The following is a 14,012-nucleotide window of genomic DNA, read 5'->3' on the forward strand; positions in this document are numbered from 1 at the left end:
AATTAGGGAACTGCGCAAGATGTTATACGAAATTCCGCTATAATTGAATAACTTCTCGAGCCGAATCGAATAATCGAGTTACGTTTCTTTTAAAGCACCGCGTAATACTCGGCTACGACGTCCTTAATGGCCGAGTAATCCCCCCCCCCCTCACGCAAGTCCATAAATAATTAAAATGGACCGTGTACAGAGAGATTTCTTCGAGTCTTTGCTTCTTTTATGTTGTCCTTCGTTTATTTTGCTCGTACGTTCTCGACAATGTTGCATTACTCCGTTGCTGTACGATTATTTTGTAATTTTATGTATTTGTTTGAAATACTGGATCACGAAGAAGGCAAAATAGGCTGAACGAAAGTGGAACAAATGAAAAACTGTGGGAGGAACTTTCGGGTGAAAATTAAGTTTCTCTTTCGATTCTTCTGTCTTTTGTACATATAAACATATAAAAGTGAAACGTTTTATAGTAGGGAGAAGATTGAGTTTATTTAAATATGTGCTTAAATAAAGAAGTCAATTCAGTCATTTCCTATGAAAACGTTTCTATAATTTCAAATAATTGTGAAACAGAGAACCGGTCGTTTTGACCGTGGTAGGTTTAGTGTTAAAGCCTACGAAGAAGACAATCGAACAGACAGAATTAAAGTGTAGAGTGAAAACGGATGAAAATTGCGGCAGAATTTTTCGTGTAATTATTTTTGAAGAGCGTGCGACAAGTTAAAGAGGAGCGTACAACAGGCGATTTTTCATAAAATTTTCATCTATCCTGTATCGTTGTTAATCCGTATCCGTAGTCTGCTTATACGGAAGAGCAATATCGAATTTCTTTCATTTTTAATTCCTCGACGGGGCAGTAAATAAAATTTCATTTTAGCTCTCGCCAGCTCTCGGCTGAAAACCTCGAATCCCTGAAAGCGTCATAATTATCGTTTTCATCTGTATCAAGCAGCTCCGCGGCATTTCCGAGACGATCGGGAATAAATGCGCGATTAAGAGTCAGCGTTTAAGCGGAGGGATTTAATTGGAAAGGGAAATTACGAGTGACAAGAAGTTCCTGGGAAACGGCTGTCATTCGGTGACCTACATCGGCCAGCAGGAAGTCGGCGTGTTTCATTGATGGTCGGAAAGCTGATACGGTTTAACCGGTTTCCAGCCGTAGCACGCGCCAATAAAGTGTATACACGGTTCTTCTTGTCTGCAATACCGTCGTCTAAATAACGTTGCAAAGGGAACAGCGTAAATTTCATTTTAGCGGCCGAACAGGTTCCCGATCTACGCGGCCGCGTGATAATTCCGCTATCTGGATAGAGTTGTACGTAATCGGAGTACCGAATCATTATACTTTGCACCGTGATATAATTGACGTGCTCGTGTCTTTTTTTTCATTAGAATTTTGCAACAATGCCGAGGCGAACGTGTCAGGCGTAAACGAGAGGCGATCGACAAAATGCTAATATTCCGACATGCAACAATTCGATAAATCCTGATAAATGTCGCGTGAACGTTTCTACATGAGTATTGATTATTAGATCGCGGATTTTTATGCTAATAACAATTTTCTGCGTCGATTGCAAAACGCGAGAGTTCCATAAACAAACTATTTGAGAGAAATAACGTGAAGCAATATCCACGCTGAACGTGCAACTTTTAATTGATGTTGCAGGTACCTTGAAAAAGTCGCTGCTTTCAAGAAAAATAGGGCGACAAGAGGCGGCGAAAAGTCGCTCGATGTTACTTCAGTGTGGACATAGCTTAACACTCTAAATTCTTCTTACTGCTTTGTGTTTCGAACATTTTATTTTATAATAAAATTTAGTATATAATGTAGTGTATTTCTGCCATGAATGTACATAGCTCGAAGGGTGTTATGTACGTGTGTTCCCTTTTGGCATTGTAACATGTTTATAGGGCATTCGTACCCCTCGGAAGAATCCGAAGATAAGTTTTTACGACGGGTCAAAACGACCCGGCATCCGTGCGCAACGTAGCTGCTCCGTTCAAGGGTTAGAGGAAGCCTAAATCCTAAATCATTTCCAACAAGTACAGTGTACGTGCTCGAGACGTTATGACGCATTCCCATCGAACGTGAGCGAACCACCGAACGAGCAAAAGGGCCGGCGAGAATTTTATAACCGCGTTGTGGCGAACGATTTTTTTTTCTCGTCCCTCTCTTCTCCCGCAGTTTTTCAGGTAAATGAAACGTGCTAGAATTATTACTGTAGCTACACACTGTATAGACGGAGACAGACGCAATTGGCTGAACCGGCGTTCGAACACGGAGCGTTGCTCTTGTTACATGCGAGCCCCCTCTAATTGGGCAATTGTGTATTGCATCTTGAAAAATCGGAAAAACACAAAAAATACCCGTCCCCCTTTTGCGACGAATTGATTTTATACTTTTTCGGCGAGTCCACGAATTGCTCAGCCTTGCTTGTGCAAATGAACTTCCTTTTTTTTAGAATTGGAGGAATTGAACTTCCCTTTCCTGGAAATTGTGAAAATTGAATTTCCTTGTATTTTAGAAATGGGGAAATTGAACTTCCTCCTTTCTTAAATTGTGCAAATTGAACTTCCCTTTCCTGGAAATTGTGAAAATTGAATTTCCTTGTATTTTAGAAATGGGGAAATTGAACTTCCTTCTTTCTTAAATTGTACAAATTGAACTTCCCTTTCCTGGAAATTGTGAAAATTGAATTTCCTTGTATTTTAGAAATGGGGAAATTGAACTTCCTTTTTTCTTAAATTGTGCAAATTGAACTTCCCTTTCATGGAAATTGTGAAAATTGAATTTCCTTGTATTTTAGAAATGGGGAAATTGAACTTCCTTCTTTCTTAAATTGTGCAAATTGAACTTCCCTTTCCTGGAAATTGTGAAAATTGAATTTCTTTGTATTTTAGAAATGGGGAAATTGAACTTCCTTTTTTCTTAAATTGTGCAAATTGAACTTTCCTTTCCCTGGAAATTGTGAAAATTGAATTTCCTTTTTTTTGGAAATGGTGCAAATTGAACTTCCTTTTTTTGGAAATTGTGAAGACGAAGTTAAATTCGAAAATGGCTCTCCGTGGTTATTGTCCTATACCTCCCTTAAGAAACTTTCTGAAAGAAGGATGGGCACTGTTTTCGAACAATTAGGGTCAGATTATACTAGGCAGGTCAGACGCCGAGGGTGTATAAATGCTCGATACAAAAACAGGGTAAACAAATTCTGTCGGCAGAATTTGGTGAAAACATGTGATTGCCATAAATTCCAGATTTACAGCGGTCCCTCTCGCGTCCTTTCCATCTCATTGTTTTTGTATGCGTGTTACGGCGTGCATTTTCGACATAATGCCCTTCCTAAACCGTTTAGAAAAATTTTGTGGAAGATCAGTGTTGTTCGAATCGCGGTAGAGAGAACATCTCAAGACTTATAAATTCACATTGTGAACCATGGTGGTTGTGTGTTGTTGTGCATTGTTGTGATTTGTACTCCAATGCACGTGATAGTGGAATTGTTATTAGTGCATAGCTATGTGTTGACAAATGTGAACAGTGACCGTGAGTGTGGAAAAATTTCACGAAATTTCCTACGAAAAGTTCCGTAAGTTCCTACGAAAACGTTTTTATAATTTCAATAATTATGAAATAGAAAACAGATCATTTTGATCGTGTTAGGTTTAGTGTTAATAACTCCTTAACAAAGCCGAGGCGGGCGGATTTTTGTAAAATGTCGCTTCACAAATGACCTCCGGAACCACGCAATTCACGTAGTTGTTTGAATTTTGGGACACCCTGTACATTAAAAAGCAATGCAGACTACGTCGAATTGAAATAAGGTTAAAAGAGCAATATAACGTAATGGCGGATAGTTAAGTTTGCAAGTTCTTCGTAAATAAGGAACAAGATAAAATTCAAACGAAATACATAAAAAATTAATGAAAATTAAATGAAGGTTTCAGCAAAAGCGTTCGCTATCTTCTGGCACGTATAATCCTGCGTCTCGGGCCGATCGATTAACTTAAATGCAAGAATTACCGGCGATATCGGGTTAGTGTTTTAGATAAAGAATTTAAATGGCTCTCAAGCGCGAGCATAATTTTCTTATGGGTCCGGGTATCACGATCTTTTAAGGGCGCCGTTATTTTTTTTTACGACAAATGGATCCGCGTGTAAAGGCTCGTTTTACGCGACTCTGCAGCTCGAGGGTCGTGACCCGCATCGGTCAAGGTCGTTCGGCCAATTAAGTAGGCTATCTTTGCTTTTAGGGGGACGGGACGACGCGCGCGTTCCCCTTTCTTTTTTTTTTCTCGTTTCGACGCTACTCGAAAAATATTGTTCTCAATTAAGAAAATGGCCGTGCGTGCACGCGCTCGATACGGCCGCTACACGTCGGAGCATATTTTTTTGCTCGGACGGTCCCGGGACCGTTTTGTCTTTTCTCGCGGAATAACAGCGTGTGTGGGAGGTCGTGTCCCTGTCCAAACAACAGGAACACGGGCCAACATAAACGACTGCAGGCAAATGTTTGCCCGCGCTCGCTTGATCCAGCGGCGAGGCACCGCCGGGAAACACCGGGCCGAATCGATGCGAAACGACCCGCAAATGGTTTGTCGCGCCTTTCCGCGGAGGATTCCGTGTCTCCCGGTGAAATGTTGTCGCGGCCGGAAATGCTCCTCGCGTTTCGCGCGCCGAACGTGATTTCTCGCGATGCCACCCTCTCTGTATTGTCGGGAGCCGAGGAAGAGGTCGTGAGAAGGGATGCAGAGGCCAATAAAATTTGAGGAACGGTCTCTCGCCGAGGGTCCGGCAATGGCCGTGTCAAAAATGGTCCGGGGAAAGCGACGCTCTCGCCACGAGTTCGAAGGTGATACAGTGGTTAGGCGATTGTCCGTGATTAATACGGACCTCCGTTTACAAGGACGTTTAAAGTTGGCGGTTTCTAAAGCCGCGAAAACGCGAGCAGCGCGGCTGGTACCGTCGATATTGCCAACCTTCCGCGGCGCATAAAAGCCGCCGTCGCGTTTTACTTCGCGTTTCCCGAATGGACTCGGTCTGGTTTTATTAAACCGTCGTTCGCCGTTTATACGGAGAATACCGCACGGCAACGAATAACCCTTTTCGCGTGGCATTATGCGTTTCTGCCTCGATTTACCAGATGCCCTTCCTCTCGGAACCTTGCCTGCCGACCTCCGAGCCCTCTTCACCTCCTTACCGTCACCCCTCTCAGCCGTTTCATAGGGTGTCTCCGAAATATCGGCCTTCCGAACGCTACAAATGAGGCGATTGTGCCGTCCAAAAGTAAGTCGAACAGAAAGAATAACATTTTTCAGTATGACGCTCCATTTTTTAGGAAATCGTGTTTCAAAACTCTTCGGAATCGTGTGCCCGTTTATAGGTAAAATCAGTCGGCCATGAACGGACATGATTTTTATTCGATCCTCATCTTTCCCTTATTTCTCTAATTTAATTTATCCGTTGACGTTGAAGGGTAGAAAAATGGTAACGAACTTATATGTCAACTAATAAATTCAGTAAGAAGTTTACCAAATTAACACAGAAGACCGGATGAGGATTAACCCTTAGCACTCGAATGGTGACTCTGAAGGACCACTAGAAATTGTTGTGGCATTATTTCAACGAAATTACAAAAAATATTACAAAAAATATTTGTTACATTACAAAATTTGTATTTAATAGATCACTAAACATTTAAATATTATATGTGGAAATCGGATCAGTTTCGTATGAATAAAATGAAAATATTCTAAGACGGAAGAAAAATTTAGTTTTAGAAGAGTGCAAAGGGTTAATGGGGGTAGCCGGACGCGAAACGCCGAAAATGACTCAAAAATTTTTGGGAATTTATTGCGAGTAATCGATTGAAGCAAGCTTTCTGAAATTTCCGGGCTATTTTACCACACTATCGAACTAACCAAGAGAATTGTTTAAGCCAAAAAGAGCTATGCAGAAAGGAGTTATAACCGCACATCTGCCCGTCTAGCTGTAGCTAATTCGTGAACTGCAACGTAGCACCTGTTGTGCCTTCCTCGAAAACCAACCGTATTCCTTCGCTTTGCTAGTATGTTTCCAGCATGGGCCCACTTTTAGGTTAAAAATTGACAAATCGAAAGAAAGGAAAATCGACTTTTTCATCCCGTCACATCCAGCCCCTGCTTCGATCGCACGGTCGCGGAACGTTCGCTCTCGATTTTCTCGAGAACGAGGCGTCGGACAAGTGAACATTGTTAATTTTTTCCGACGTATTTTGCGACGTAGCATCGTCAGTTTGTGCCACGATTTCGAAGACACCCTGTAGCGAGGTCCAGGCGGAAACTTGAACGAGAATCAACGTTCGTCGGCTATACGCGGCGCGGACGGCGCGCATATTATGTTGGCGCTGCAGTCGCCGACCAAACTCAAAGCTCCTTACTTGGGAATTACCTTCTTCTTATTGGCTTAGGTGGCATTCATACGACCACGTCGGCCCGGCCCGGCCCGGCCCGGTGCTCCACGATTTCTAAGGCCTGCCGGGAATAAAACACCCGCGAAATGTTTAAACGAAATGAAAAACTTTCGGCGACCCGCGGAGCTTGTCAGCTCCTCGACCGCCCGGCTCGGAAAATTCGAAAGTTCCTTTCAATCCTTTCGATGCTGCGGAACGAACGTGTTTCGCGGGCATAACGTCACTGACAACCCCTCCCCGAGGAAATTTTATTTTTTCCTACGCCAATTAATCCTCCGCTCCGGAAAACGTACTCTTTCTTGGTCCGGTGGTTCCTTCGGGTCCGATGGATGAGCACGATGCTTGTCTAATTGGTTCCAGACGGTATCATTTACAAGATGGGCACCGGAAAATTCGTGGGAAATTGAAGGTCGGCTTGGAAACTTTGTGAAATGGCGACTCCGCAAAAATTTCTCCACATTTCTCCGCTTAATGATTCGTTCTTGCGAAAATCCAGCTCGAAAATCCTTCAGGTTCGCGTGCCCTAGTATTCATAAGTAGAATCAGTCGACCATGAACAGACACACCGGCTGATTTCCATTTGATTCTCATTTTTCCCTTATTTCTCTAATTTGTTCCTTGGTATCGAAGGGTAGTAAAATGGTAACAACCTAATATCGACAGCAAAATTATGAATTTTTTAACCCAACCTAAACTCAACAACAGATTTCTATTTAATCCTCATTTTTCCCTGACTTTTCTCATTTACTTTGGTAGTTAAGGGGGTAGCCGGACGTAAATGGTCGAAAATTACTCAATTTTTGGCAATTTATTGTAAATAATAGGTTAATGCGAGCCTCCTGAAATTTCGGGGCTATTTTACCACAGCATTGAACTAACTGAGAGAATTTTTTCAGCCAAAAAGCGCGGCGCATAAAAGAGTTATCACGGCGTATGCACATAGCGTACGTCTACAGTGACACAAGTATTTGTTCGCGTTACATTTCAACTTTTCCATTAAAATTACACGAAATCAGTTATGGAACAAACATGAATAACCAAATTTGAAGCATGTGTACATTGAAAATTTTCTATTCAAATGAGAAAAACCGTGACACAAAAGACTATAGAAATAAATAAACAAAATTCGCATAACTGTTTCACGTAAATCGTCGTTTGATATTATATGGATAAAGGATAAACCACCGCGCATATGGCCAGCAAATTTCGCTGAATAAAACAACCGTTTCAATCTCTTTCTGTTTCTAACAATGCAATTATGTTTTGTCAATGAACGGTTATAATAATCCGCCAGGGTCAGCTCCGGCGATTGTTATGCAAATGCCGCGGTGCACAATGTGGTTAATTGTTCAATGCAAAAATATATTGGACTCTTTCGATCCGATAGCTTTGACCAATTGATATTTAAATTCGGTAAAAATGGTTGGAAGCTGTTGTGGCGAGGTTCGTTTGGGTGGACCATGGACCATAATTTCTGAGACGCGAAACAAAAATTGTCTGTTTAATTAGTTGAAGTTCAGCAGAAGAAAATTGAGTGGTTTCTGTATTTGGACAAATATTTTATGAGAGATACAACTCTGACTCTGTCGTTTCTCGAGACCTCAGTAATTAACTGAATTTAAGTTGATTATTAAAATTATAAAACGTCGACATTCTAATTGATATCTGTTGCAATGTACGTACAAATGAACCAGTCCTAAACCACACTAAAAGCGAATACATGTTGCATTACAAAAATGAAAAAATTCATTTCATTTAGATGTCCATTAAAATTAGACTTCGGACTTTTATTGAAGCTAAAGATTGTTTAATTCGACTGTGAGAATTGGAAGCTGGAATGTATTTCCTCTTCCAATAATTTTAATACGAGGTAATGTAAAACATTTTAAAATCGTATCCACAGTTTTGTTTTGCACTGATTTTGAACGAGTTCACTCAATCATGCTGCATGAAAAGATCTTCCTAATTCCAATAATTGTGAGAAATATATAAAAACCGATCGGAAACATTTGATTCTGCCAGTTGCCGTTCGAAACCACGGTGTCTCGCTCGGCCCTCGAGAGCCAATGTATCGCGAGAAGTATTAAAACGTTCCGGAACAGCCGGGATTATCGAAAGTATCGATCACGGGGGAGATCCCGCGGTGAAAAACGGGAATTGCCGTGTCTTTGTTTGAGAATCGGTCGGCCGTGAAAATGGCGGCGATCGTTCCGACGTCTGCGGACGGTCTTCCCCCGGCGAGCGTAGCGGGCTAATGACTATTGTTTAAAAACGTTCGGAACAATGAGTCGGCCGTAACCCGATCGCGGAATGCTTCGACGGGGGGAAAAGGATATAATTTTCAGGAAATATTTCGTTACGGTGCATCGGGTAATTGAGTTAACTGGCCGGGAAGGCGTGCAGGCGGCGGCGGCGAGAAGGTAAGCCGAAGCCTGGACGAAGCCGGCTTCTAGAGGATAAGAGAGAGAGAGAGAGTGAGAGAGAGAGAGAGAGAGAGAGAGAGAGAGAGAGAGAGAGAGAGACGAGCCGAGTTCGGGCCAACTTCGGATCAGGTTCGGGTCAGAAACCTGCCAGAGACGAGGCGCAGACGAGCTAGAAACGGGACTCTTCTCTGCTCTTCTGTCCCCGCCATTATAAAATTACGCTCCGAGACATTCTCGAGGACGCCGCCGCCGTGGCGACACGAAATTTTCACCGCGACCAACCCCCTCTTTGCCATAATTTCGCGCAAACTTTCCGGTCTGCACAGTACCGACCGCCCATGTAACTCGGTCAAACTGTCGTCGCGAAGCCATTCAGACAAAAAATACATAGTTTCACATGGAATCGCATGGTTTCCCAATGATCGACGGATTCGGGGACTCCCAAGAATCATTCTAATCTTTTTCTACGTTGCTGCAGAAGAATTAAGCAGGTCTGTTATTAATTCAATTAATATACCACCTCGGGACCATCGAGGTTGAAAGAAGAGTTTGACATGGAATCGCATGGTTTTCCAATGTTTACGGAGCACTAAAAGTGAATATTTTGCATCACTTCATAAAGATAACAAGAACGTGCTACCCAAAATTTTAGCAATATTTTTAAAGTAATATATACCCAAAGAAATAAATTTACTAAATAATTTTTCATCTATGTATCCTTACAATCTTAGTATTTTTAAATTAAAAATATAAAAACCCGTCATTTTGACGGGTACCGTAAACCTAGTGTTGATTCAATTAAAATACCACCTCGGGACCGTCGAGGTTGAAAGAAGAGTTTGACGTGGAATCGTATGGTTTTCCAATGTTCAAAAAATGCAGGGTCTCGCAAAAATCGGTCCAATCTTTTTTCAGTGACACTGTAGAACAAGTAGAAGACAGTATGGAGGCTCGTTATTAATTGGATCAATTTATCGTCTTAGAACAATCGAATTTAACAAGCAATTTGAAGAGCAGAGAATTTAATGGTTTCCCAATGTTCCAACTCGCAAAGTCGATTCTAATTTCTTCTGTTATTTCAGAAAAATTGGATGAAATGTGGTAGTTATTAATATGCAATCTCTTTCTTTTACGTGATTAATTTTCAACGTATTTACTTGCTATTAAGTGGACCAAACTGTCGTATCGAAACTGTCGAGGTTGAAAGACAAGTTTGACAACGTATAATTGAAATTAATCGTAATATCGTTTAATGTCGCTCTAAAGCGGTGGTTCTTAAACTGGGCTGCTTGCACCCCCGGAGGAGCGAGAGAAGACTCTAAATTAATTTTTTTCCAATAATTATTTTATCTTGCAATAGATGCAATTACCTAGGTAAAGAAATAGAAACACATTTTTCAAAGAGATGCGAGAACTTATTTTTAAATTGAAGGGGGTGCCGATCACTGAAAAGGTTAAAAATCTCTGCTCCAAAGTAATTAAAAGCTAATTAGACAGTCACGGTGTTCACCGAGTCAACCTTTCACCTTCAAACCATCTAGATGGAAAGGAAACATTTTTAGCAATATAAAATTGACTGGATTTCATTTCCCGCGAAAGCAATGACCGTTTCGGAAATTTCAACCTAATGTTATCTTAACTCGAAGTGACCAGAAATACATTAAACAGTTTAATTCGTAATCAGATTCAACGATCAACTCAAAACCATCGGTATCACGAAAATAGGTTTGACGAAGTAGAATTAAATGACCTTTCGATGTTCTCTCGGTCAATTGAAAGTTTTACAAAATTTTTCCTAATGAAGTAATTTTTTAAGTAAAATCGGAAAATATAAAATTATTAACAGGACCTAGCTGTCGGCTCGGAATCGTCTAAATTGAAAGCGCGTTTTGCAATACAACGTTACGACAATTAAAAAATATTCTATAGCTTGATCATTAACTGGGTCAATCGTATCATCGACATTTTAAAAAAATAGTACGATGAAATAACATCGAACGGTTTCGCTTGTTCTCTCGAAAACGCTGTACGAAGGATTTTAACCTAATTTGATTTTTTAATGTAACTAAGGGAATTAAGAGACAACAAATGACTGCGTTATTAATTGAATCAATCATCGTGAAAACCATCGAAATTAAAAAAAAAAAGATTTCGATGAAATAAAATCGAATGGATTTCACTGTACTCTCGGGGACGGTGTTTCGGAGATTTTAACCTAATTTACAATTGCGATAAATGGCCTTGTTATTAACAAAACCAGTCACTCAAACTTTATTCAATCAAACTGTTCTTTACTCTTGACGCTTTTCGTCGAAAAACGGTTTGTAACCATACAATTAAACTGTCAGCTTAAAAATCGTCAAGATTAAAAGAAAATTTGATTAACTACAATCAAGTAGTTTTCCAGATGGTGCGGATTTGGAGGATTTTTCTGAAATATGAGAAGCCTTTGACAAAGCCATAGATCCCCGAGTATCATGTTATGTGTTACGACTTTAAATAACGACGCTCATAAAATTCATTCGACTGCCTTCACCTCATAAAACAGCAGAATTCCGTATTTCATTTAGCCCCGCTGACTTGGTTTTTACATTCGTGATATTTCATCGGTGTCGAACTTCAAAATTGCTTCGGCTTCATATATAAAAATCCGCCGACCATAATTTTCGTAAAAAGTTCCCAGCGTTAGATTTAAAAGCGCTGATGATTAAACGAGCCGAATCGAGCTCGTAAATCACACCGTCATTGCTCCCGTTGTCTTATATATATATCTGTTATTTTTATATTTGTTTTAACGACGAGTGTGAAATAAAGATGATTTATCGGCTTTATCTGACTAATAAACGATACAGGGGTCGTCGGCCGACAGCGAGCATAAAAGACGTCAAACGGCTTTCTCGTTATTGAGTCGCGTTCATTTGTGAAACCGATAAAAGAATTGATTCGATCAACGAAAGAATGAAACAAGTGGGATCAAATTATCAAAATTGAGCCGGACTCGAGCTTTTTGTAGAACTTCGAGCAAGTAAAATAGGAATGATCGTAAAATAATAGTGAGGAAAAATTTGAAAGTACAGTGTTTACTCCCAGATAAAAGTCCCAGCACTATATCCACTGCCGTGGGGTGTACCCGATCTCATGGCCGATATATGTCCGTGGCTAGACCCGTGTTGTGGACATATATCGAGTAAACTCTGTATTCTACTTGTGTCAGTTATTTACGAGCTGAAAATTGTATACAAACTGTCAGTTTTCTTTCTCTTATTGTTAGATTTAAAAATTGAGCAAAGTTCCGCAACTTTGACTAAATGCAATTTAGAAAACAAAAGTTGACTAATCCTTCCAACATCTAAAAAAATCTGAAACTGATCGACTTTAAACAAGTTATATCTATTTCAAGCTATTTGTTTTCCTTCGAGTCAATTTTATCTAATTTCGCAAGCTCTTCGGATTGTCGCGTTACTAGACACAAAAATTGAGCGAAGTTCCGCAACTTCGACTAAATGCAATTTAGAAAACAAAAGTTGACTAATCCTTCCAACATCTAAAAAAATCTGAAACTGATCGTCTTTAAACAAGTTGCAGCTATTTCAAGCTACTTGTTTTGCTTCGTGTCAATTTTATTTAATTTAGCGTGCTCTTGTCGCGTTTTCCACGAAAAAAAAAAATGGAACAATAAAAAGAGAGCGTGGAGATTAAAAGGTTGAAAACCGTCTCGATATCTTCGATTGTCGAAGAATTACGACGAGAGCAATCCACGGCGCGGCGTGGTGTACAGCGCGCACGCACGCCGCGAGCATAATGGCGGTTTTACGTTGACTTTAATCATGAAAATTTAAATCAAGTTGAGCCTAATTTATGACGCTTTAAATTAAAGATAGCTGACGGCGTCGGGGCCATTGTAAATTGGACTTAGCCCCGTTCGGAATCCGCGATGCGCAGCACAGACACTCCGGCGCTTCGGTTATTGTTGCGCCGCGTCCGTTGATAAACGTTAACCGGCCACGTTCCCGTCGCTAATGAGATCAAGCCATGCCCCCCCGTCGATACGTATCGACGCGACCGATTTTATCAGCTGCTCGGAAATTGACGGGTACGCGTGTACCAAGAAATTCGACGGTTAATCGTCTACGAGCGTGCCTTTTCGCCGTGCGCTGATTAATTAACTGTAATTAATTATCGGCCGTGGATCGTATGACGGAAACCATACCGTCGAATATCGAACGAAAGAAATCGCCACGCGCGGGTCTTTCCCATCGGCCATATCGGATATTCGACGTGAAACGTATCGGGTAAACTGAAATCGATAGTCCAACAAAATCGAAGTAATTTAATTAACGAAACCGAAACTAGAAAAACAACATTTATCCTAGCGATTGTTTCCGTAACACTAGATTTACGGGACCTGTTAAAATGACGAATTTTGATATTTTTAATTTACGAACATTGGGATTGGAAAGATGCATCCGTGGGGAATTATTTATCAAATTGATTTCTTTGGGTATATACTATTTAAAAAATGGATACAAATTTTGGTAGATACACTCATGATATTTTTATAAAGTAATGTAAAATAGTCATTTTTAGTGCTCCGTGAACCTGGTGTTAACCCTTTTGCACCCTTTTAGCACTTCAGTCCTAACAGAAATTAATTTTCACTCACATGTGACTGGCAACGGGGTAGCAAATGTGTTAATGAGGAGTTCGAGAAAATTATTTGGTCGCTTTTTTATTTAACCCTCGAGTGAACAGTCGAAATTGACTACTGCAATGACTCAATATGTTTCACCCTCCGATGGAGGGATTTGGGTCCATTTTGACCCAGAGCGATAAATGTCTCATCTAATTTCTAATTTTCTAGCAACCAATTTAAATTATTAACTATCTTAGCTTCTCGAAAGAAAAACGAATTGCAATGAATGTTAAAGAATGTGTCTACAATTTTGCAGGATCTTATGTAAATCTACGAACAGTTCCAGCAATAAGTATTAAGCGCAGTAACAGTTTATCTTAATTAAACGGTTACAGCAGCAGTTATTAAATGATTATAAAAAAAATTGGATGAAGCAATGTGAATTCACTTAAGGGTTGCACAAATTTGCGATAGAAGATGGGGCATAATTAAGCTGCGGATATGTTTCTGCGATTA

At 40.4% G+C, this 14,012-nt stretch overlaps 1 protein-coding gene across 2 annotated transcripts in view; it reads right to left on the bottom strand.

Annotated features, from left to right (window-relative positions):
- The window catches only part of LOC143357530 (uncharacterized), a 247,368-nt gene that overhangs the window by 35,535 nt on the left and 197,821 nt on the right, over positions 1 to 14,012 (bottom strand). The window lies entirely within an intron of this gene.

This window comes from Halictus rubicundus, chromosome 9, assembly GCF_050948215.1.
Source record: "Halictus rubicundus isolate RS-2024b chromosome 9, iyHalRubi1_principal, whole genome shotgun sequence".
Lineage (NCBI taxonomy): Eukaryota > Metazoa > Arthropoda > Insecta > Hymenoptera > Halictidae > Halictus > Halictus rubicundus.